The 27,541-nt window shown below is 39.8% G+C and overlaps 1 protein-coding gene across 1 annotated transcript in view; it reads right to left on the bottom strand.

Annotated features, from left to right (window-relative positions):
- LOC133650787 (coxsackievirus and adenovirus receptor homolog) overlaps positions 1 to 27,541 on the bottom strand; it is a 133,030-nt gene that overhangs the window by 95,400 nt on the left and 10,089 nt on the right.

Here is a 27,541-nt window from a genome sequence, read left to right as displayed (position 1 = left end):
GGTGGGTGCCAATGTACCCACTATTGATACTGCAATTGGAAACAACTGAAAAGGGGTTCCCTACCCTAATGCCACCCTCCAGTGGTCCACAGGAAAAGGCTTTCATTGACCTAAAACATGACCTGTCCTCCGCCTCTGCTCTTGCTGTACTTGCTCTGCTCTTCCTGCGCTTGACTATCAGCTGTCTTTTCTTTTTCTTGGATGTTTCTGAAAGTGATAGTACTACTAACACTGTCCCTTTTTCAGGGACAGAGGGGGGAGGAGGTGAGGTTGGATCATGACGAATTTGAGCCCGGTCAGAAATCGGTATGGTCCAGGGTTCTAAAACCCTGGAAGGGGGTTATGTGGGGGAACAATTTCTGACCTTTTGTACCATATTTTGTGTCTGTCAAAATCCGGAAAGAGAGCAAGGTCGAAAAGCATTAAGAAGGACACGACTGCTCGTTTCTCTTTTTTCTATTCTGAACCATTGGAAGAGCATATGTGGGTTAGAATTGAACTTCTGGCCATTGTACAAAATGTTTTGATTGTTTGTTATGACTAAGGGATTCAAGGAAGTTGCAGAATAAACAGGTCCAAAACAACTGGACCTTGACCCACCAGGGAGACAGATAAATAACCAAGTAGACCAAGTCTATAGGTGATTCGCATGATTCTCGATTCGTCCAACGTCTCCGGAGACGTTGTCTGTTTGCATGGCAATTCAATCCAACCTTGTACCATTTGATTATGGGTAAATAAAACAATTGTACTAAATTCACTTTTGTTGCTGTTTAAGATTCGGACATTCCACCACAATTGCAATTAAAGTAAGTGCAGGTATATCTCAAAGCTCAAATACATTGCACAAAGCCTATGAATGAATACACAGCATACATTAATCAAACACTTAGTTTTTAGAATGGACGATGCATCAGCGTCCACAGTAGGGTTGTGCAAATACATTAGTTCTTGATACATATTGATGAGAAACGTGAAGATTAATACTGATTGAGAAATGGTGCGACATGTGAAGATTAATACTGATTGACAAATGGTGCGACACGTGAAGATTATCACTGATTGTGATTGATTCTTCATCTAAACGGGATTATGTGAGAGTCGTGTCAACCAGCATACCAGTGAGAGTGGAAATTGTGCAGTGTTTGTTTGATCATGGTTAATCTGTAAGTGTAGCACCCCGCAATGCTGATAATGCTATAGTGTTTCAAAAAAGCTACATCCGTTTAGCGCTAAGCTTCTAAAACTTATTGCTCATCCTCCTCGTAGTCAGACACAAAAATAAAAGGTTCTGGATCATAATTTTTATCAAAGTAATCATTGGCTCTCACAAAGTCTGCATGATTAGCATTGTTGTTGATGGGGAAGGGATTAAAGGAGGAGAAAATATTTTCATAAGAGATGAATAAGGACATCAATGACTTTTCTGTTATGTTTGATAAGCCATTCTATTGCCCTGTTACAGGCACCATTTGGAAACAATTAAAGTATGTGAATAAACATTTACAAAATCGTTTTAAGTAAATATCTAATTTTACAACATGACTTATAGTCCGGTGCGGGTAATATATTAAAACACTTTTTTTTCTTCTATTAAAAGGCTAAAACCTATAATTAAAGACAAATCTTTGTGTTTTTATCTAATATTAGTATCATAATTTAAGCCATTTTTCATTATGTTTAGCATTTTTGATCCATTTATCTGTCATTTTATTTTTACAATGTGCCATAAAAAAAAGCTGTGTTCAGCAAATGGCCCCCTGGCCACACCTTGTCTTCCTGGTGAAATAAGTAAGGCAGTGGTATTCAAAGTGTTGCCACATGACATAAGAATGTATCCAAGTGTGTTTTCTTAACACTCATGTAAGTGAAAAAGGTTGGGTTGCACGCCTCTGTAGGTTTTCTGTACACTACGGTAATTTACACTACCTGCGCATGTGCTGGCGGATCTCCGCTCTCAGTCACGGGGTGAATACTTTTATGACCGGTTGTACTTGATTAGCGAATAAATGCATTACATAAGATACAGCTCTCTTTCACTTTTAATATGTACCTCTGCTTGCTAAATAGTGACAAAGTACGCCACACCAACAGTTATGCAACAATGTCATCACTCATGTTTTTTTGGGTGGAAATGGGTCACTCGCTAAAACAACGGCAATGATAACATGTAAAGTTTGAGGATATGTCCTCTTATTCTTGTTAGAAACATGAATACCTTGCTCATTTTGCAAAGCCGACCTTGTTTTTTATGGCAGTACATCTGTGATACACGAGCATTTAAAGCGGAGACATGATGTCGGACATTTGGAGGGAGGATGCGGTCTCAACCTCGGTAAGAGTGTTAGCTTCTACCTTGCTAGCTAGCTAACAAGAGTTCAGTTCAGTTTATTTTGAACATGCATACAATAACAATGTAATACATCACATATTTCCAGTTGTTTCATTACAGCATGTCCGAAAAGGAGTAGGAAGATCAGAGTTTATTTAATCCTACCCCCTTTCATATTATAGCATTGAGACAAAGTTGTGTGAAAAATAACTACCATTTTAGCCAAAGTCAGCCAGCTAAACTTTGTCTACATCATTTCAAGCACTTTTTAAAGCAGAGTCAATTTGCGATGCCGAAAAAAAAAGGAACTTTAACAAACTCGATCAGCACACGCGCACACATACAAAGACACAGAGAGAGACTGACAGACACCAATCCGGAGGTATCATAAGATAAAACATACAATCTATTAAATAGCCAACATTTTAATAATTATTCCAGTGGTTCTTAACCTTGTTGGAGGTACCGAACCCCACCAGCTTCATATGCACATTCACCGAACCCTTCTTTAGTGAAAAATAAAATGTTGTTTATTTTCAAATTCAAGACAAAGTTATATGTTTTTGGTAACACTTTAGTATGGGGAACATATTCTAAGTAACAAAGACTTAATTTAGAGTTATTTGGTTAGGGTTAGGGCCAGGGTTAGAGGGTTATAAGGCCATGCCGAATAAGGCATTAATAAATACTTAATGACTAGTTAAGAGCCAATATGTTACTAATTTGCATGTTAATAGGCAACTAATTAATGGTGAATATGTTCCCCATACTAAAGTGTTACCATGTTTTTTTACTGTTGCACAAAATGACCCGTGCATGAACATCACCTTGTTCAAAGAACAAAACCAACACAGTGCATAAACTCACAACAAATTACACACCTGCAAATCAGTGTGACTTTTGCTGTTGCCATATCCGTAATACGCTGATAGGGAGAAGTTTTTATTTACACGATGAGTCGGGTGTGTTTTGACCTCCGCCGAACCCCTGAGGCTGACTCACCGAACCCCTAGGGTTCGATCGAACCCAGGTTAAGAACCACTGAATTATTCAAATACAGAATTCTACACATTGAGTCTATTTGCAATGCCGTCAAAAAAACACACTTTAACAAAGGCAAACCGCGCATGAACGCACACAAACACACACAGAGACTGACAGGCACCAATGCGGAGGTATCATAAGATTAAACATACAAACTATTAAATAGACAACATTTTAAGAATTAACCAAATATAGAATCCTACAATTGAGCCTATTTGCAATGCCGTCAAAAAGGGCACATTAACAAACGTGAATAATGCATGCGTGCTTGAACACACGCACACACACACACACATAAACAGGCACCAATGCAGAGGCATCCTAAGATTAAACATACAATCTATTAAATAGCCAACATTTTAAGAAATATTCAATATACAATTCAACACATTGAATCTATTAAGAGTGCTAAAACTTCCAAGAGTTAATCAATAGTCAATATACCAGTGTGCAGCTTTTTAAACATCATAAAATGCTTTTCTTTTTGAGGAAGTTAAATTTTGTGTTTTGTTGTTTTTTTAACTGTTGCTATTTTAACTGTTTTTTAAATACATAAACAAAATTAATTGTTTTTTTTTAGCACTTTGTCTTTCCTTTCTTTTAAATAGATAACATTTTTAATAGTCGTTTTAATTTTTGTGACAGCTGAATGAGCAGCCCAGTTACAGTATAAACAAATGTTTATGAATGATTTACTTAACTTTCTTGTTCATAAGCACATGCCTAAAATAACTTAAGCTGCATTTAGAAGGCCATGGAAAAATTTGAGCCATTAAATATGTACGCTTTAGTAGACTAATTGCTAATCGACTATTAAAACAATCGTTAGTTGCAGCCCTACTACACTGACACACTTCCATTATCATTTGTTTATGAGCAAAGCCAAAGCGAAAGTACAAAATTCCCATTCGTGACAAGCTTCCGTGAATAAATACATTTATAAAAACACTGGATCATTTTTTTAAGCATGCGTTCTTTTTTAACACCGACTTAGTGCTCACACACTGTCAATTGACGGCTCGCCAAGTGTTGCACATGACTGAAGATACTGAAAATAGCAGGTATCAATGTATTTTTTGTATCAACTTGGTATTAAATATCGATACTTTTGACAACCCTAATGGAAACCATGAGAATTCTAATGGAACATTTCCTCACGTATGAAACAGTGAAAACAAACCACTTCCTGATATGTGGATGATGTTACACTTGCTTGTGAGTGCAGACAGTGTACCAATTATTTAACATGACAAAAAAAGTCCTGAGAAAGTCTGTTCAGTCGAATACAGAATGTACAGTCGCAAAACAAGTTAGGAGAGGTGGATTTATGACTCACTGCCAAACAGACTAAGGTGCAATGCCGAACAGCAGACAACTTAAGTTAAATTATTTGGATGGTTTCTTTCTTGCTGGCATTATATTAGTTTCCTTGTTAGCTAAAATTGTTATGATAGTATTGGCAATATATCTGTAGTTGTATTCACAGTTACCTATATTCTGTAAAGTACCAAGGCATGTGTACATAAAACCACTGCAGGCTTTAAATGACTCTGTCTTGCTCACACTGTGTCCGCCAGATTGGAGTCTAAAATTAGGGCCTCTGCCTTTAGGACATTGCAGAATGATACTCTTGTGGACACTGGTAGAAAACAGAGTAATGCTGGGCTTTCACGATACAAATAAAACCCTGTTTCAAAATCTGAGTTGGCTGACTTGCTTTGGAATTGGGCCCGATTTCACGTCTCATCAGGAGTCTATAGTTTAGTTAGAGAGCAACACAAGCAAGTGGCAGCTTGTGATCGGTAGCATAAAGATCGGGAGTTTTGATTGATTGATTGAAACTTTTATTAGTAGATTGCACAGTACGGTACATATTCCGTACAATTGACCACTAAATGGTAACACCCGAATAAGTTTTTCAACTTGTTTAAGTCGGGGTCCACGTAAATCAATTCATGAGAATTTCTGGCTTGTCAGAAAAAGCATTTTCACGCCAAACGACGCTAGTGTGCATGCGCCAGCGCAGCTGTGACTTTGTTTCCAGAAAGTAAGCGGTGTTGCCTAAAATGTATTAATAAATTACGGTTTTTTGTTAATTAAAAATGTAAATGGTATTACTAAGTGTCAGGAATTTTACCGCGGTTAATCATTATACCAATTACATTTATGTATTTTTGTACCGTATTTTCCGCACCATAAGCCGCACCTAAAAACCACAAATTTTCTCAAAAGCTGACAGTGCGGCTAATAACCCGGTGCGCTTTATATATGGATTAATATTAATATTTATTTTCATAAAGTTTAGGTCTCGCAACTACGGTAAACAGCCGCCATCTTTTTTCCCCGTAGAAGAGGAAGCGCTTCTTCTTCTACGGTAAGCAACCGCCCCCATAGAAGAGGAAGCGCTTCTTCTTCTACTGTAAGCAACCGCCAAGGTGAGCACCCGCCCCCGTAGAAGAAGAAGCGCGCGGATATTTCATTTCATTTGTGTGTTTCTGTAAAGACCACAAAATGGCTCCTACTAAGAGACAGGCGTACAAGGTTCCACTGACTTTTGATATTCCTGTGAACCGCACTGTGGATACAACGGGAGCACGTACGATGAATATCCGTTAGCTCGCCATGCTAACGGCCAGAAACTTCCACCCATGGTGATATTCAAAAGGAAGACCTTGCCAAAAGGGAACTTTCCAGCCGGCGTCATCATAAAAGCTAACTCGAAGGGATGGATGGATGAAGAAAAGATGAGCGAAGAGACCGGGTGACTTATTTCACGCAGCTCCGTCCCTGTTGATCTACGACTGCATGCGTGTCCACATCACAGATGGTGTCAAAAAACAAGTGAAGCACACCGAAGAAGAAGAAGAATTCGAGGGATTTGTGGATGAGTAATAACTTCAGAACGTGAGCTTTAAATGTTTATTTTGTGTGTTGTGTGACATTAACGTTCGAGCAACGTTGAGTTATTGATGTTGCTATTGCTCTGCACTATTTTGAGTGTTACTATTTTTGTGATTGCACATTTGCACATTACATTTTGGGAGTGAACAGAGTTGTTAGAACGCTGGTTTGTAATATATTATTAAAGTTTGACTGACCTATCTGACTGTTTTTTTGACATTCCCTTTAGCGCAGCGTAGGTGCGGCTAATAACACGGGGCGGCTAATAGGTAAACAAAGTTTTGAAATATGCCATTCATTGAAAGTGCGGCTAATAACACGGGGCGGCTTATGGTGCGGAAAATACGGTAATTACCTTAACATCTCACCTCAAGAAAATGTTTCTCTTTCCTCGATTGAGTGCCTTTTTTGTGTGACTGTGACATAATGTAGTAACACATTGGGAATAAAATCACCCAAAAACCTCAAATTCGAGCAGGGAAATTTTTTGATCATAGCACGTAATCAACCACTTACATTTACATAATTACTTCTTACATAAACCTATGTGCATATTCAGGAAACAACAAGGATGCATGTAGTCAAATACTTATTATAATACAGATTTACCTTCAGAGACAAGCGAGGCCTGAGGCAGGTACAATTTACTAACCGTATACACAACAAATCATCTGTACTAGTGTTGTGCGACATGAACAAAAATGTATATGCTGATGTAGGTCACATTATATCCCTATCATGATGTACGTCATGAGGTGGCGACTTGTCCAGGGTGTACCCCCCTTCCGCCCAAGTGCAGCTAGGATAGGCTCCAGCACTTCCCGCGACCCCGAGAAGGACAAGTGGTAGAAAATGGATGGATGGATATACGTCATAATATAGTATTTTTAAATGTTATATACAGTATACACATTAATTGAATCCCAGGTTCGCTTATATTTTCTCCCTGGATTAATTAAACACATTTTATATTTAAAAAGTATTTTTAGTACTTGCCTTTCTTTTTGAAAGTGTATTCTAGATCATGTCCCTTTGGGACCTTTAGGGGAAGATGGTCATTTTCAGGGTACTTTGGGACCTTCAGGTCTGTTATCCTTTTCACAATCCATGGACTTTGTCCAATAAAAGTAGATAGGCCCCAAACCCTTTGGCCCCCATGTCCCAGTCCCATTTTATGTATCCCAACCTGTCCGAGATACGTGCCTTTCCCTCACAAAAAAAGTGATTGTCCCCCTCAAGAAAGCTAAATATAACATCATGCAGGCTTACGCCTAGACTGCCAAGATACCTGTAGTGGTGCGGGAGTGGTTACGCTTTTAAAGCAATTGCCTCCCAGCACCCAAAGTGCTGACAAATGACAATTTACGTGACGACACAGTGACAAAATATATCCATCCATCCATTTTCTACCGCTTGTCCCTCTCAGAGTCGCAGGGGTGCTGCACTCGGGCGGAAGGCGGGGTAAACCCTGGACAAGTCGCTACCTCATCACAGGGCCAAAACAGATAGACAACATTCACACTCACAAACATTTGGGCCAATTTCATATTGCCAATCAACCAATCCCCAGGTGTATGTCTTTGGATGTATAGTGAACATTATTGATCAGAAATCTGGGTTTACTTAACCAAATTTCACCATTTGAAAATATTTGTATGTAGTTTGCACTTTTGACAAGGGGGCGTCTGCGTGGCCGCGTCTGCTACGCCACCTATTATGCCTCACCTGAATCTTCTGTGTATGCGAGGTGAAAGACTCCTAGGAGGTAACTTGACCTTCCTGTGGTCATTTATACAGTATAACAATAAAATGTTACGCCTCTAATACTACCTCGAAAGCTACAACATTTGCAGGTTGACTTTGATCCCCATTCCAACCATGGGTGGTTTTTACACAGACCAGTGACGCAGGAAATAAGTGGCTTAAATAATAATTAATTCAGGGTTTAATAGGCTAGTGGTATATTCTCCACTCCTTTGGGAGTCTGTGTTGCAGAAATGAAGCAGTCTCTATCACATAATATCACAGAGAAAGAGGAGGGCAATATCACAGTGCAGGGAGCAAAAAAAGAAAACAATTTTGTAGTACAAAAAACCCCGAAATATTTACCATCTCAATTGACATTAACATGGAATCTCATTTCTAATGAGGTCTATTCACAAGGATGCACATTTTGAGTTAACTGCTGTATGTGCAAAACTTTCTCTGCGGCTAAATTTGGGGCAACTTCTTCTATCACAGACGTCTTTGTAGGCTACGCCATTTCAAAAGTGGTTAAGGTTTGATCTGTTAAAGCAGGGGTGTCAAACTCAAATACAGAGTGGGCCAAAATTTAAAACTGAACAAAGCCGCGGGCCAAGGTTGAACAAATTAACCTTTAACGTACTCTACGAGCTATCGTCACGTCCGCTTTTCATCCATTCTAACATCGTTCAGACCCAGTCACAAGATATGTGCGGCTTCTGTACGCACACACGAGCGAATGCAACGCATACTTCATCAACAGCGATACAGGTTACACTGAAGATGCCAGTTTAACAAACTTTAACACTGTTACAAATATACGCCACACTGTGAATCCACACCAAACAAGAATGACAAACACATTTCTGGAGAACATCCGCACCGTAACACAACAGAACAAATACCCAGAATCCTTTGCGGCACTAACTCTTCCGAGACGCTTCAAATTACACCCACCGCTACCACCAAACCTCCCCCCACACACACACACACCTTGTAGCGTCCTGGAAGAGTTAGTGCTGCAAAGGGTTCTAGTTTGGTGTGGAGTTTGGTGTGGATTCACAGTGTGGCGTATATTTCTAACAGTGTTAAAGTTTTTTATTCGGCTACCCTCAGTGTAACCTGTATCGCTGTTGATGAAGTATGCGTTGCATTCTAATGTGTGTGCGTGCAGAAGCCGCACGTGTTATGTGACTGGGCAAGCACTCGTTGGGCTGGCTGGCTGGCTGGCTGGCTGGCATTTGGAAGACTGCGGGCCAGCTTTAGTGTTAATTTGATATCGCCTCAAGGGCCAAGTGAAATTACATGGCGGGCCATATTTGGCCCGCGGGCCAGAGTTTGACACCCATGTGTTAAAGCATGATGTTTCTTTTCATCCTAGCAGAACATTTGGTTAAAAAAGCATGCAAAATTTCTTCCTCGAAAAAAAAAGTGAATACTCACATGATCAACGCCTTGTTTACAGTGAACCCAGGGGAAGTTTACGACAGGCTGTTTACGAGAAAAGGAGCGCTTAATTTTCCCTCCTTAATCCACCTACAACACAGTACTGGGAATCTCGCCTGATTGGAGAATTTGAAAATATATATTTCTGTCCAGCTATTGTTATGTTATCGGATCTGTTTGCCTCAGTGAGATGGTTCTACCCACTGACGGCCGATGGAATTAACAGGTATCGGTATCGATATCGACTACTGAACTCTTGCTCGGGTGTATGCATGCACGTGTGGGAAAACAATCACAGTCACAATTCTAAGCAACAAAATGTAATTCACATTTTATGCAGAATGGTGCAGCTCGTGCATTTTATGTCCAAAGCGTTCTGTCAGAGGAAATAACACGTTAACATTAAGGCTGAAACGATGCGTCGACGTAGTCGACGTCATCGGTTATGTAAATACGTCGACGCCGTTTTTGTGCGTCGACGCGTCGCATATTTACGTCACACTACCGTCATGGCACAAAGCAGATTGTGCGAGCGAGGGGGAAAAAATCACGCCAAAAGTGGTCAAAAGTGTGGGAATATTTCAATACACGGCCTAATAATGTTGTTGTATGCACACTGTGTCGAGCGGAAATGGCCTATCATAGCAGCACAACGGCTATGAACGAACATTTGAAAAGAAAACCATCAACCATCAACTAGTCAATCGTCCGCGTGAGCATACGTTGTCATCATTACACAAAAATATGAATGTGTCATTTGTATCTGCTAGGGGTGTAACGGTACTTGTTTTGTATTGAACCGTTTCGGTACGGGGCTTTCGGTTCGGTACGGGGGTGTACCGAACGAGTTTCTAAGCTAAAGCTAACTTTAGCTGCTAAAGTGTTAACAAGCTGCTTTGCTCCTTCTGCGGATGCCTCTGTCTCAGCACGCAGCATTGTCCCACCCACACAACCATCTGATTGGTACACACAAAGCATTATCAGCCAATCAGCAGTGCGTATTCAGAGCGCATGTAGTCAGCGCTTCAGCGTGGAGCAGATAGGTGTTTAGCAGGTGAGCATCGGGCAGCGGACTCTCCCCAAATGATAATAAACACCTCCCAGTCAACTACTAGTAACATCACTATGAGCCCGTTGACCTTCTAGGAATATAAACTGGAGCTCAGCTCACTCGCAGTCCTGGCTTGAGGTGAAGGCTACCGGTAATTAGCTCTGTTCCAGCCACATCGACCCCTTCTGAGCGCCTATTTTCAGCTGCTGGGAATATTGTAAACAAGAAAAGAAGCAGAGCATGTAGACATGCTAACCTTTCTTCATTACAACTGTTAGTCACTCACTGGAATGAGTAGAATTGGTTATTGTGTACTGTGTTGGACTGGATGTTTATTTTTGCACATTTTAAAAGCAATACTTAATGTTTACAGTGCTCCAGAATATTTAGATTGGCACTTTTTTGTATTGGATGTTTATCTTTATTTTTGCACATTTTAGCAAATAAGCAATACTTTCACTTTTGTTGAAATGTTTACACTGTTGTTACAGAATATTTCGTTTTGCACTTTTTTGTATTGGATGTTTATCTTTATTTTTGCACATTTTAAAGCAAAATAAGCAATACTTTTACTTTTGAAATGCTTATACTATTGCAGAATATTAAGATTTGCACTGGATGTTTACTTTTATATTTGCACATTAAAAAGCAAATAAGCTACTTTTAATTTTGTTAAATGTTAAAAGTTTTAAATGTTTACATTGTTACAGAATATTTTGTCATGTTGTTGTTAATGTTGACTGAGTGGCCATACTTATTTTTTTTGTAAATAAAAGCCATGACTTTTGAAAAAACAGGCCTACATTTATTTTTTCATCTTCGTTTTAAATAAAAAAATAATCGGTTAAAGGAAAAATAATCTATAGATGAATCGAAAAAAGAATCTATAGATTAACCGATTAATCGAAAAAAGAATCTATAGATTAATCGATAGAAAAATAATCGTTAGCTGCAGCCTTAGTTAACATTATTTCATTGAAAAGATCTTTTGGCTGCTGAAAGATCCCTGAGGACATGGAAGAGATGGTGAGCACTTTGTAATATTAGTTAAAAACATCCATTCTTTTTCAATCCCATCCATGGCATCCCTTCCCTCCAAACCCTCTAATTCTGCCAAAAGCATTTCCACTAGTGAGGTCTTAGTGAAAATGTTCCAACACAGACTGTCCTTCCTGTCCTCTGTGTGGAGAGGCAGACACTAGAGCAGGACATCAAGATAAGAATGCTGTTAACAGATAAGATGGATAATCCTTTTCTGTCTTTTGTTTTATCTTGGCACAAACAGACCAGATGTTTTGAAGCTGCAGTCTCCCCTTCACTCAAGAGGTTCTTGAAGGCCACAAGCAGTCAGCACACCTGGTGAAGAACACAGCAGGACGCTTCAGGCGCTGGCTGTCAGTTGTTGTTTTAGCTTAACGGGGACTGCCGGGGTTTATTCATGCCTCCAGCTCGCACTCTCAGCTCAGACGTGAGGAGAAGCCACAAAACGAATACTTCACATACAACATTAAGTGACAAGGTGCAATTGGGAACGTTAAAAATAACCTTGCTGCGCTAGTGACAATGTCCCAAACAAAGTGGCAATCCGGTAATCCATGACACCACGGAGACATTTATTCTACATGTAATGCGTCTCGTGATTTGTTCTCAGAGAAACGAGAGTGAAGCGGAGAAGCCTGGAAAGTGGAGATAAATGTACAAAGCCCATTAAAGATGCAGAGCTTAGATGCTTGGGGATTTTAGGACATTTTGTCCAGTTAGGTCATTTAAGCTGAATATCTGAGAACCCAACTCAAACATCTGTAAAAATGTATAATTCCTAAAGTTAAATAAGGTTATCTGTATCAACTTGTTAATAATAATAAACAGCACCTACCATGTATATGCAGTAAATAATTCAAATACTCATGCTGTGATTTTGTTTCAATAAACTCACATAAAGATTAGTGAACTAATTCTGATCCTGTAAAGCCTTGCCTAGCCTGAAACCTGACAGATTATCCAGGCAATTACAAAAGCAATATTTTACACACTACTACTAAAAAAAAAGTATTCCAGTTTATGATCATGCCCTAGCCTAGGGGTCGGCAACCCAAAACGTTGAGAGAGTCATAATGGACCAAAAATACAAAAAACAAATCTGTCTGGAGCCGCAAAAAAATGAAAAGCCGTATATAAGTGCTATATTGAAGGCAACACATGACGTAAGTGTCTATATTAGCTATAATAGCCTACTATCAAAATGACTATGTGTCGCAGGCTGAAGCAAATCTTCGTTGACAGAAATGTTGAAATTTAATATTTATTCTACACATTTTTACAACATAAGAAACCAATAGTAAATCAGAGGCTACTCAGAAGGTGAGCTAACTCCTGGACATTACTGGCTTTTAATGGCCAAATGTAGAGATGTGTGTGTCCAAGTTAAAGGAAACGGCAGGCCGTCTTCTTTTAATACATTTATTACAATCTTTTGCAAGCTAGGTAATGTTTGCTGTGGTCTGGAACAACATGGCACACACACAACTATCTGAAATGCAGCTAATATTACATACAGATAACTAGGGGTGTAACGATACACAAAAATTTCGGTTCGGTACGTACCTCGGTTTAGAGGTCAAGGTTCGGTTCATTTTCGGTACAGTAAGAAAACAACAAAATATACATTTTTTGGTTATTTATTTACCAAATTTGTAAACAATGGCATAACATACATATACACACAGGATCCATTGCCAGGGTTAATGTTAAAGTTAAAGTACCAATGATTGTCACACACGCACTAGGTGTGGCGAAATTATTCTCTGCATTTGACCCATCACCCTTGATCCCCCCCTGGGAGGTGAGGGGAGCAGTGGGCAGCAGCCATGGCCGCGCCCAGGAATCATTTTTGGTGATTTAACCCCCAATTCCAACCCTTGATGCTGAGTGCCAAGCAGGGAGGTAATGGGTCCCATTTTTATCTCAGGGCGGACACTCTAACCACTAGGCCACTGAGTAGGTCTACTAGGCCACTGTGGTCAACATATATAAAATAAAAACTAAACAAGATAAGGCTCAGAATGGTTTCTTAACAAAACCTTTCTACATATAAAGTGGTTTTTTTAATTAATTGATTGATTGAGACGTGTATTAGTAGATTGCACAGTACAGTACATATTCCGTACAATTGACCACTAAATGGTAACACCTGAATAAGTTTTTCAACTTGTTTAAGTCGGGGTCCACGTTAATCAACATTAAACTGCCTCAAGTTGTTGCTCGGATTAAATAAAATGACAAAACTTTTCTTTTACATATAAAAAGTGCAACATTAAAGAGTTTCAAGTCAACTCAGCCTCAGATTAACTTTTCGTCCCCCTCCCCCCCAGCCTGGCTAATTTGGCAGTAAGAGGATATATGGGCTCATTGTTCTTCCACCATAGAAGTGGGTCAGAATCTAGTTTTTAATGCAATATGGACTTAAATCTGCTGCTATAAAAACATTTGTTATTGCTTTAGCCCTGTGTTGCACCTTTCCTGCTTCCGGCTCCCAGACCGTAGTCGAGGAGCGCATGGGAGACACTCCTACAGGGCCGATTTATTCTCGGGGGCAACACCCTTCACTCTACCCGGCAGTGGGTCTCCACAGCTCCAGACTCCAGGGTAAATGAGGAGTCCGGCGATTAGTTGCAAAACGTGGCTTTATTGAGGTCTTGCACACAGCCAATCCAACAAAAAACACTAGCCACTCCCCGCACTCACGCTACCGCTCCCTCACCTCGCTCGCCCACACACTCACTGACATCACTCACCTCACATGCTGTCGCATATTAAAGGGCCACACACACACATACGCTACTCTCATAACACCTGCCTGACTCGCCGAGTAGAGGCTGCTTGAATGCGGTGGTGACGCTTCAAATGGGTTAGCATGTTTGACGTGTTGTCAGAAGCAGCTGCTGAACAATGTCGGCAAACCTCCACCCTCCACTGTTGTATCGCGCAGCCAAAGTGTTCCCAAACGGGAGATTAATATGTCCGTGTGGAAACTCGTTCGGTACACCTGCGAACCGAACCGAAACCCCCGTACCGAAACGGTTCAATACAAATACACGTACCGTTACACCCCTACAGATAACGTGTCATGAGTAGGGATGATGTTCGAAAACCGATTCTCCCGATGCTTCGATAAGAAAATAACCGATTTCATGGATTCTAATCACTTTTTGAGAACCGGTTCCCGTTATCGAAGCCACTATAAAGTATTTTCGTGACCATAGGGCGCACCGTATTAAAAGGCGCCGTGTCAGTTACGGGTGCTATTTCTGTATTTAACGCATAAATAAGGCGCAGCGTATTTTTGGGCGCAGGCATGGTTAAACATACGCTAGCTTAAAACATATGCTAGTTTAAAACATACGCTAGCATGCATGGACGATGTTTTAAAAAGTCAGCAGGAACAAAGCTGAGTTTGGTTGTACTTTATTGAAGTGTTTATCAATGTTCTCACATTATTTTTTGATCAATCCTCATCCACAAATCCAAAGTCCTCATCTTCTGTGTCCGAAATAAACAGCTGGGCAAGTTCTCCATCAAACACGGCAGATTCCCTCTCCTTATTTTCAAAGTCAGTCTTGTTGCCGTGGGGCTACTCGGAAAAAGTAAAAGCCGACTTCTCTTGCCCCGTTGTGGGTATCGATTCGCTACCGTGCTGGTCCCCTTCTTCTCCACAGTGTGCTTCACCGAGATGTCGAATATGAGCGGCACCTCGTCCATGTTGGTGATATGTTTGACTGCAATTTTTTTATTTACAACGCACATAGCAGCAGTATATGCTTACTGGGGGCGTGCCTTTAGCGTACTCTCACCTGAAACCTTCACAATAATTCCGTGACGCTTGGCGGTATCAAACAAAATATTGGTGAGTCGTTTAGTCTGGGCGACAGCCAGCCGGTCACGTTGCAGCGCACGTAGGGAAATTACTTTTTAAAAAACTGTACATCGTGAGCAATATGAGTAAACTGAAAAACTACTTAATGAATCCTCGATCCATGCATCCGTTTTTTTCTGACGCTTGTTTGGAGCCTATCGCGCTACGCTCAGGCAGAAGGCAGGATGCACCCTGGACAAGTCGCAACCTCATAAATCATCACTCAAAAAATAGATTTTAAGCCAACGAAGCCAAACATCAGTTTGTGGGATATTTACATTATTAAAAGTTTAAGTGTTAGTTAACTTTTCTGCGAAGCAGCATTTTCCAAACTGACATAAACATGTCCACTGTGGGGGGACATTGCTTCTCAGAAAGTAAAAGTTGAAAAAAAATTGCTTTACACTTGTGACTCTTGATGTTTACATTGTCACTTTAAAGACTTCCAACTGTAAGCTTTTTTTAATATTTGCTTGAAACAGTAGATGTTCCTGCACAATTATTTGCACTTAAAAATACATGTTTATAGTATCATTAGAACATTTTAGCAATGTTTGAGTACAATTAAACTAGGAGTGTTTATCCTAAACACACTTAAACCACAATAATATCGTACCGTGGCCTTAATACTGTGATAATATCATACAGTAAGATTTTGATACCCTTACATCCCTTTAAGTGACGTGTGACCTCAGCAAGGGAGAGAAGCATTAGCTGCAGTACACAGCAGTGACTGGAACTACGACATACTGCCAAAGGTAGCTCTTTATAGTAACACAGCAATTGAACATTCTTCGGTGACTGTATCTCTACTTGTCTACAAATGGGATGTAGTAGGATTACATGGTTATCCCTTCAAATAATTATTGTTCATTATATACAGTATCTGTAGTCGTAGTAGAAGTAGTTGTGTGATTGGTATAGTAGACATCTACAAGCACAGGTACCGGTTCCTCTTTAGTAACCATTTTAAAATTTCAACAATGGCGTAGCACGCGAACAAAGGACTCTACCTGCGCTGCAATAAATTACTCTAAGTAACGGAACATCAATTCTGTTTTACCAACAATGTTTTTCATCTAATGTCGGAAATGTGGGGGGACAGATCACTACCACTTTGAATCTGAGAGGGATACGTTCTGCTCTAAAATGAACGCCAACCAAGTTCGACAAGTAATATGCCCTCTGGACAAATGGCCAAAGGAGACAAAGATTGAGCAGTGCTTTTTTTTTTCTTTACAAATTTAGTACAGTAGTACTTACTGTATCATGTGTTTTAACACCATTTGAGATTGAATAAACTGATGTTTGCCTTCTTCCACCACATTCATAGGTGACAATGTGTTGTGTATTTAAATGAGCTAGGTGTGCTAAAAATGGCTCAATCAACAGCTGCTTCACCCACTCTTAGCCCTCCTCCTCCTCCTCCACACTCCCCCTCTTTCTTTTGCCGCCTTCTTCAGAGCCATAATATTTTTCAAGATTAAACAAACAATTACGTCTGATATTCTTCGTAGGCGGGAGCGAGGGTTTACTGCTAAAGGAGACAATGCAATTATCTTTCCACAACTCAGCTCTGGGAAGGAATGCCTGGACTTCAGCTGATAATGTAGCACACACAACACAATATGTACGCCTTGTCTGCAAAATAATTTGTCCAGTGAGGTTTGGAACTGGCAACAAAACATATGCTGTCAGAAGAAATTATCAAGTCTGTAGCATATGATAATCACAATATTTATTTTTACTGTAACAAATAAACAGGGGTTTAAGATGACTGAGGATGGAGCCAATGCCTGCCTTACTGCATCTTAATACAATTTAATAGAAATGGAAATTGAAATTATTCATCATTCATGCCAAATATGTGTATCTGACCTTGTGGTGTCGATTTATTTACGTTTACATTGTTGCGGCAAATTGTGGGACTGACTTTAAAAATGTGTCACTATGCCACGCCCACATCCGATGACGTAGGCTAAAATGCTTTGCAATTTGTTATTGTCCATCTGTCTGGTATACCTGATTTTGGTCGGGGTCATTTTGGTTAAGTCGCAAGAAGAGGTCCCTCATAATACAACCCCTGATTTTGTCCAAAACGGCAGATGTCCTGTTTGTTTTCAAACGTGGATTTTTGAGACTTTTTGTTCATCCTTTCACAACAGATGATCACTAAAACTTGTGGCAAAGGCAAGGCAAGGCAAGGCAAGGCAAGGCAACTTTATTTGTATAGCGCTTTTCATACACAAGGCAGACTCAAAGTGCTTCACAGACAACAAAGTGAAATGAAAGAAAATAAAAGCAAAATTAAAATGCAGACAATAAAAATAAAAACAGTGCAGACGTTAAAAGTTAAAAGATTAAAAGATTTAGCTGAAAGCTAAGGTGAACATAAAAGTCTTCAGTCTAGTTTTAAAAGTAGTCAGAGTTGGGGAAAGTCTGACATCTTCAGGAAGTTTATTCCAGCTATGTGTTGCATAGTGACTGAATGATGATCTCCCTTGATTTGAGTTTACTCTTGGAACCGCTAACAGATTGGTCTCAGAAGATCTTAGGGATCTAGAGGGCTTATATAGTGGGAGCATATCAGTAATATACTTCGGCCCTAGACCATGTAGTGATTTATATGTGAGCAGGAGGATTTTGAAATCAATTCTCTGATGTACAGGGAGCCAATGTAAGGATTTAAGAATTGGTGTAATGTGCTCACATTTTTTGGTCTTTGTTAGAACTCTAGCAGCAGCGTTCTGAACAAGCTGTAGCTGCCTGACAAGTTTTTTTGGGAAAACCTGCAAGGAGACCATTACAATAGTCTAGCCTACTGGTAATAAAGGCATATACAAGTTTTTCAAAGTCTTGAGCTGACATGAGCCCTCTAAGTCTTTTTACATTTTTGAGGTGATAGTAGGCCGATTTTGTTACTGATTTGATGTGACTGTCGAAATGTAAATCAGAATCTAAAATAACCCCAAGATTTCTGGCTTTATTTGAGGTTTTCAGGGACAGTGATTGAAGGTGTTGGACGACTTTAAACCTTTCTTTTTTAGCACCAAAAACAATTATCTCAGTTTTATCTTCATTTAGTTGTAAAGGTTTTTTTTCTTCTTTTTAAATAAGAGGTGCTTCTGAGGTACTACTGGGGGTTCGTGTTTGGGACATCGGAAACGTATTATTACAAAATGTGATGAGTTTGTATGCAATGCGAGGAAAGCACAACACAATAATAAACATTGCAGCAGAAATAAGGCCTTCGCAGGGCTTCGCTCAGTGCTTGGGCCCTAATGAACTTGCCCTTCGTTAGGAATGGCAGGCAGGCCAATGGGGGGGCATTGGGGCGCCTCTTTAGGTGTAATGGTAAGGGAAACACTGGCATACTTCAGTCTGATAAACTTTTAGTTGGTATGCTTTATCATCTGTGTTAGTAATCAAAAGAAAAACAATGTGGCACATTAATTTGAAAAATAAGGTGTGTGAACATGCTTATGACGATACTCACAGCTGTAGGGCTATTTGTCCTTCAAGTCATTATGTCATATGATAGGGTGTTAAGGGTAATACAGACGCTAGGCATTAGGCGGCTAACTGATGTATGAGCATTGCAGCACTAAAAACACAAATGGACTTAAAGGGGCCGCAACAGTCATGTGTAAATAAATATTTCTCAAAGCAAAATACCGTTAGGTGATGATATGTACCGTAACTCCGTGTCTTAACACAAATCATACACACTTGGTCTGCCAAACAATAAGAAGACATAACTGGAAGCATCCGTGTTGTCTACTTAGCAATTATATCACCATAATTAGAGAGTATTCAGACAGATACTAGGAGTTTAAAGGAATGAATCTATTAAAGGTGAAAAACTGCAAGTGTTTTTTTGCGCAATGCAGTTACTCAGTAATCAAACACAAGTGGTCACAAAAAGCTAAGTATATCCAAACACACAAGGCACTTGTCCATGCCCCAGGGACTATACATTAGCAATAGCGCTAAGAAGACAGAGGCTCGAGACCAATTTTCTGTCTTTTGATAGTAGTACTTCATCTTCCCAGTAAAATAAATAAACCAGGGACCATCTACAGATTGTGACTTAGTTTCTTTTTACAGGCACATTGTTGAAATAAAATGAACCGCAAATAAAACATAAAAATGGAAATGGAAAATAGAACATAAAGGCTTAATGTGAAAAGAAAGCTGAAATGTTAATACTACATTGTTTAGGGGTGTGCCGATCGATCAGTCACCAATAAGAATTGGACGATTTTCATGAAAAGTATGTGATCGCCATTGCCAATAAATGCATTTTATAGCCGATCATAAACATCGATCCCCTCTGGCTGACACTGTACTTATTTTTGGTTCACCGGTTGACAAGCGGCTAGCAGGCATGTGTCTCTATAAATCGTGTGAAGCCGCTCCTCTAAGCTAATAATAATCACCTCCATTACGGCAAACAAACTGCATCTTTGTATCTAAAGTAACATTATTACCGGGAGATTACACAAAGAGGAAAATAATAAAAAACTAGTTTGAATTTGTGTTAAATATTGTTAAACTTTCAATAGCAATCACCATAAATAAATTGAAAAATTTACTGTTTATACATGTGATTATTATAGGCCGATCTCACTCATGGATGATTGACAACAAAATCGGCATAATTAAAACCCTGACCGGAACATCCCTATTTGTGTTAGACTTTTCGAAAAAATTACAAGCACATGCGTCACAGTCAATTATTGAAATTAGATGATGACACCAGATGATGTCCTAATTTTGCATCTTTAAAAAATGGTAGTTTAGAATTAAAACTCAAAGAAAAAACGTATCCAAAAAAAAGATGAATCTATTGTAGTTAGTAGTTTGGTAGTAGTGACATACTGTATTGATACATACTACTGCCAAAAACAACAAGAACCTTCTGTTTTGTTTTGCTGTATTTCTTTAGTAGGGCTGGGAATCTTTTGGTTTTGGACAATACCTTCTTCAATTCCTGTTCTCATTGATTCTTGATTCCAATTATTTTAAGAGGCAGGGTCAAAAACGTATTATTAAATTCTCACGGGGCTATTTTCAAGATGTAAATAAATATTAATCCTTTGAACTTCAATATAAATGTTATACAGTTTCTTTACACAGGAGTACACTCAATTTTGAAAACCTCAAAAAACATTTAGATATAGGAGGTGTTCTGATCAGGGTTTTATGCTGCCAATTCTAATATTGATCATCCATGTGTGAAATTGGCCGATATATTAACTGTAATTTGTTTAATGTATTGATGGTGAGTGTAACAATGTCAACAGAACATGTCAACACAACATCCATCCATCCACATGCAAACTCCACACAGAAAGACCCCGAGCCCGGGATTGAACTCAGGACCTTCGTATTATGAGGCACATGCACTGGCACATGCACTAACCCCTGCCCCTCCGTGCTGCCCTTGTTTTATTTTATTACATACAATTGTTTTATCAAAACAATACCCAATAACTAAACAAAATTTAAAAAATACTACCTGGTATTATGAATCCATTGTTTTTTACCTTCAAAGTCCTGCTGTGTGTAAACATTAACACAAATTACCCCCCAAAAAAATATTTTTGGAAAATAAAAATACTGTCCTGTGCACTCTAGTATTGATCATATACTGATGCTACCCTTGGTATCCACACCTCTGATTTATTGATCGAGCGGCCTTAGGTCGATTCCTTGCCGCCAAGTTTGCAGCTAGTTTAGCAATATCTTAGCTACAGTATCAGTTTGCCTGCTCCTGCTCATGGTTTCTATGTGTTTAACATGTTTAGCCTTGTCCTCCAGTGATAATATTATTTGTAAGGAATGAAGTTAACTTCCAACGTCAAAAAAATGCCTTCACAGCTTACAAAAGCTGCCTGCTTCATTTTCAACGGTTAATACTGCCGAAGGTGCAAAGAGAAAGAATGCAATGTTGACTTAACGGTGAAGGAATTAAGGTCAAATCTTGCCAATATCTTCACATGAGAATGTTTTGGCAACGGCTCACAAATAATTCTTCGTCCCTACCTGTCAGAAAGGAATGGACTCAGAATGCAAAATGGCTCCTCAGTCATTAACTGGACCAAGAAACAAGCACTACGATGAATCATTTCTACTCATTTTGCAGCAGGCAGCAATTTGTTCGCGTAGTAATTCTGAAATGAAATGGGAGGGAAAAGAAAGACGACGCGGCGCTAGTGTCGGAGATAAAGCCGCTTCACAATTCAATATCGTTTAACAGGATTTGGCAGCAGGCAGTAACATTAAGGTCTGAGAGCTGTGAATATTCATGGCCAGTCGCTGTCATCCTCGGTTGATGGAGGTCGAAGCGGTGCTCCAGTGTGTAATCTAATTCCACATGTTCCTGCTTCATTTCCAAGGACGAGGTGAGAGCGAGCGGCTGTTCGCCTACAAGCTGTTCCGACAGGCGAGTCGCGGCGTCTAGAGGTCACAAGCGCTGAACGTGACCTCAGGTCGTTACGATCTATGTGGGGCCAATGACAACGACACTTCGGGCTTCTAGCAATCTCTCTTGTTGCACCTATGACCCGTGATGGGCGCTATTATATTGCAGATTCACTGTCATTTGAAAACATGTGTGCAATTATTCCGCTATTAAAACATCCCGAGCACGCAGATAAGTTATGTGCAGATATTCAATGCACAAAAACTAGTGTTCCAAATAACAGGAGTCCTTGTTTTCCTACTGTAAAGAGAACATATGCATGTTAAGGGGGAGGGTAGCTTTTTGAAACAAACAGCTCACACATACACACACACCAAGTAGAGGTTCTTTCTCTGTGTTTTCAAAAGGTAACCAAGCAACCGGCTCTTGGCCAAGGCCTTTTAGTCACACTCTTATCAGGTAACTGCACTCTGCATTTACTCCAATTTCATCAGGTTTCCTTTTTGCCTGGGTCACTGACATTGTTCAGGTTTTGATCAGTAGAACCAGTGGACACTGTGGAGGACGTTCAGTCATATTGTGGAAGGACTAAGATTGGCTAAAAATATTACATTTGATTGATAACTCTTTAATTTAGCAAAATCGATTCACAAGGCATAATACCGTTATTTTTGTTGATTTCATCTGTAGCAGAGTTTTGTAAGATCACTACTGAAGAACGGACGCCAGCTGTACTCTGGAAGTAATTTTGTTTACATCTTTTATCTCCCTGCTAGCAGCAATTTTGTCAAGTGCGCTAAAAAATACAAGTGGACACCTTTGGCCCTCACAATAAATTGGTTGTGTATTTAGAGATGCAACAATTAACAGGTTTTACCTGATTTAAAAATGTGACAATTATTTAATCACAACGGCTCTACGACACTGTGTGTGTCAGTCCTTCTCACTCGCTATAAACGAACAATATGCTGGTATTTTATTTTCAGCCTGAACCTGCACGAAACAAAACAAAGTTACACCAGTGGTGCACAAGCTTATACACACCTATCGAGAGACACACTACTATGAAACATTAGCTTCAAAATGGCAGCTGGACGAAGCACAACTTTTCTACCCCCTCTTGCACTTTCTATCCGTCCTTGCGGCAACATTTAACTCCTTTGGCAAAGTCAGCAACAATGTAAGCGTCATTTTTTTAAATTGTGGATTTGTTTCTTTAATATCTGTGAGCCAATCAGTGTGCTTTCACCGCATCGCAGCTGCTACTCCGAGCAAAACATAAACAGGATGTGACGTCAGGGGCCCGCCTCTTCAAAATGGCTATTTACAGGAAGTGTTGTCATCAAAATAGCTACCTCCCTAGCGATTCCAGCGGCAAACCAAATGAATAAACAAATGACAAAATGAATGAACCGACCATATACCGAGACATTGATAACACACCGAAGCACATTTGGCTCGATCTAAACGTTCGTAGACCGGAAAGAACGCAAATAGGGGACGGCGTGGCGAAGTTGGTAGAGTGGCTGTGCCAGCAATCGGAGTGTTGCTGGTTACTGGGGTTCAATTCCCACCTTCTACCTTCCTAGTCACGTCCGTTGTGTCCTTGGGCAAGACACTTCACCCTTTGCCTCTGATGGCTGCTGGTTAGCGCCTTGCATGGCAGCTCCCGCCATCAGTGTGTGAATGTGTGTTGGGGACGGGCGTTGCGGTGACTGTTGCCGCGGCCCGCGGGGCGAGATCACTTGGAACGTGGAGTGGAGCGACGACCCGGGGCCCCGCTGCGGGCGTGCCGGCTCTGCATCCCGCTTCGCCGCGGGGGCGCCCCAGTTTGGAGACGGCCGTTGCGGTGACTGTTGCCGCGGATGCCTCGCGGGGTTTGCGCCGTGGCCCGGGCGGGGGTCGCGCTTCGACTGCGGGTGGAGCACGTGGAAGATGCTCGCAACAACAAATCAATGACATCTGTGCTCATCTACCAGACCTGGGATGCAAGCCTAGACATTTGGTCGATACCAGCACAGGCGTGAGTAAGACTGAATCAAGTAATGCTGGTAATACTGGGCCCTGTAAACAGTATAGAGCTAAAATTCCAAATAAAACAGCTGCTTCCAAACAACGAACTACAAAGATGTTTCAAACTGTAAACCATGCACAAATATTATGGGACCAAAATTCAAAGCTCAAAGGAATATTTGGGGGTCACCTTAATATTAGAAGTGTTGTCCAAAAGACTGAACAAATCCAGCAGTTACTGTCAGACTCTAATCTGGATTACATTTGTCTATCGGAGACATGGTTAAAACCTACAACACCTTCTGCTCTAATGAATGTCCCGGGGTACAAGATTTACAGAAAAGACAGATCAAGTGGGAGAGGGGGAGGAGTTATGATTTATGTAAGGGAAAACATTAAAAGTGAACAAATAACCCTCCCAGTAGATCATCTTGAGTGTGTTGGAATTAAAATCACATTGTCCTTAGAAATGTATTTCAAGGTAATTGTAGCATACCGACCGTCCACAGCTAAAGACATTTTTCTCAGTTCATTTTCAGACATCCTCAAACAGCACAGTACGAAAGAATTGATCGTAATGGGGGACTTTAATCTGGACTGGTTAAATAAATTGCGTAGAAAGAAACTTAAGGACATTATAAACGGCTTCTACATGACACAAATGATAAGCAGCCCTACTAGAATTACATATTCCTCCCGAACCTTGCTGGATTTGGTATTTACTAATAAACCTGATCGCATTAAAAAAACGTACAATTTACTAACAGGCTTATCAGATCATAACCTCACATTGATAACACGGAAGTTGTCAAGATTTAGGTATCACAGCCAAAAAGGTACACAAAAGTGCTTGCCCTATATCCCTAAAAAAGACCAACACTTACTAGAGAATGAACTTAAAACTGTCCCATGGAGTGACATAAATTGGACAAGCACCGAACATGCCTGTGATGACCTAATGACAAAAATCAAAGAGATTATCTGTAAATACACTAAAACAAAACCCAGAAAGAAAAGTGCTAAAATAAAAATACCTTGGATTAATGAAACAATTTGGATTCTTATGAAAAATCGGGACTCAGCTCTCAAAAGAGCAATTAAAACAGGTCTAAATATGGATCGTATGATTTTTTAAAGTTTGAGGAACAAAGTTACAATGCTTATGCGGAAGCTTAGGGCTGACTTTCACTTAGAATTAATCAAAGCTGCAAAAGGGAACATTAGACAGTTATGGAAAACCATTGACACACTCACTGGAAGAGAGCAAACAAGAAACAACACTATAACATTAAATATCAATGGCACTACTATCACAGACAGTCTGGACATAAGTAATAATTTTAATGAACATTTCATCCAGTCTGTACAAACCCTGAATAAAAAATTCCCTCAAAATCAGTGCAAAGAATTGCCATTTATTCAGGATGGACTAAGTTTAGAATTAACAAATGAAACAAAGGTAAACAAAATCCTCTCTGCGTTAACAAGCTCACGATCTAGAGATATATACGGTCTGGACACATTCTTCCTAAAAACGTATAAAGATAGTCTTACTGCTCCTATAACAACATTGATAAATAAATCAATAACAGAAAACACTTTCCCTACCACGTTGAAAACTGCCATTATCATCCCAATCCATAAAGCAGGAAATAAACAAGACATCAACAATTACAGACCAATTAGCCTTCACCCCGTTATATCCAAAGCAATAGAAAAAGTGATCGTTGAGCAACTCACAGAACATTTGGACTATGAAGACCTCCTACATCCCATGCAGTTTGGGTTTCGGCCAAATCACTCGACCGAAACTGCATGTTGCCTTCTACTAGAAACAATCAAACAAAACCTTGATAATGGAGGTGTAGTTGGAGCAATATTCTTAGACCTTCGCAAGGCATTCGATACAGTCAGTCACCCCACGTTACTTACAAAATTAACATCTTTTAAACTGTCGACAGATACTCTGGCCTGGATTATGTCATATCTATCTGGTCGGACCCAATGTGTCCGTATTGATAACACAACATCCAGTCTCACTGCTACTGATATTGGCCTGCCACAAGGCTCTAATATCGGCCCTCTTCTTTTCTCCATGTATATAAATGACCTGCCATCTGTATGTGAGGATGTAAATATCCAGATGTATGCAGATGACACGGTTATTTATACTTGGGGAAAGGACGCTGAAACGGTTGCCAGAAAACTTACAGCAGCCATGGTGGCAAGATGGCTACATGACTCTTGTCTTACATTAAACATTAAGAAAACTGCAACAATGTATTTTGTAAACAAATATAAAATTTCATCCTTTCCAAATATAACGGTTAATAAGGAAATAATACAAAATGTTAGTGAATATCGTTACCTGGGTGTCATTTTGGAGCCAACACTTGGCTTTAAAAAACATATCAAACAGATGTGCCAGAGTCTTAAATACAACATAAAAACGTTCAAATGTATCAGGAATTCATTAACACTGGAGGCAGCTCAAACTTATTTTAATGCAATGATTATGTCTCGTTTTTATTATTGTATAACATGTTGGTCGCAGGCAAGCAAAATGACACTGAGGCCATTGGAAACTTTGCACAAACAATCCCTCAAAATCCTTGACCGAAAACCACAACACCACCATCATTGTTTAGTTCTCCAAAAATATAGATTGTTAAATTTAGCTAACATTCAAAGATTAGCATCAATACGAATGGCCCATCGAATCTTAAATAACACTGCACCAGCGCCACTTAAGCACTTTGTCCAGTTTACATCTGCTGTGACAACTAGAAACACATGAGCCTCCACCAGGGGGCAGTGTAGCATACCCAGATGTAAAACCTCTTTTGCACAATCAGCCTTTTCATATAAAGCCATAAAGGAATGGAACGACCTCACAACAAACTTGAAAAGTCTAACAGATTACTCTTCATTCACAATTGAAGTTAAAAAGTGGCTTTGGAGCAATCAAAGCTGCTCACACGGTCACTAAGATGGGCATTATGTTTGACACATCAACCTAATGTGTATTATATTTATCCATGAGAGCATTTTTACTGTAAATTGTGAGGTGTGTGTGTTAAAATCTTGGTTGTTTTTACAAATGATGACAGATGTGAACAAAAGCATGTATTGTCTGTGTGATGATGTAAATGAGGTGTGGTTGTATTGTATATTAAGTATGTGTCCATGAAAGGGCATTTTATGACTTTTTTCTTAATACTTGTGTATGTTTTTATTGTCATAATTTTATTGCATGATTTTTGTATCCCTTTAATTTAGGTAGCCAGGGACTGCAGATGGAAATTAGCTATTTAGCTATAATCTGGTACAGAACATATCTGTCTTTGAGCTTAATGTTTCTGTACATTGTCCCTTCAAATAAAGACTAAACAAATGGGTAAATGTGGAAATACTGTCAAAGCGCTTTGAGTACCTTGAAGGTAGAAAAGCGCTATACAAGTATAACCCATTTATCATTTAGCATTTAAATAGAGGGTTCGTGAATCAAAGTTCACTGTACTTCGATTGCCGGGACAACCCTGCCGAAACCGTATGTTGTGATGACTTAAGCCATTCACACGGGCTTGTCTGGATCGGAGGCAGCTTGTCCGAGATGTGGGCATACTTTAAAGTATTCCAGATATACCTGCAAACAGCAATCTTCAAAATTTA

The sequence above is a fragment of the Entelurus aequoreus genome, linkage group LG05, assembly GCF_033978785.1.
Source record: "Entelurus aequoreus isolate RoL-2023_Sb linkage group LG05, RoL_Eaeq_v1.1, whole genome shotgun sequence".
Taxonomy (NCBI): domain Eukaryota; kingdom Metazoa; phylum Chordata; class Actinopteri; order Syngnathiformes; family Syngnathidae; genus Entelurus; species Entelurus aequoreus.
This window is presented reverse-complemented; position numbering and strand designations above follow the sequence as displayed.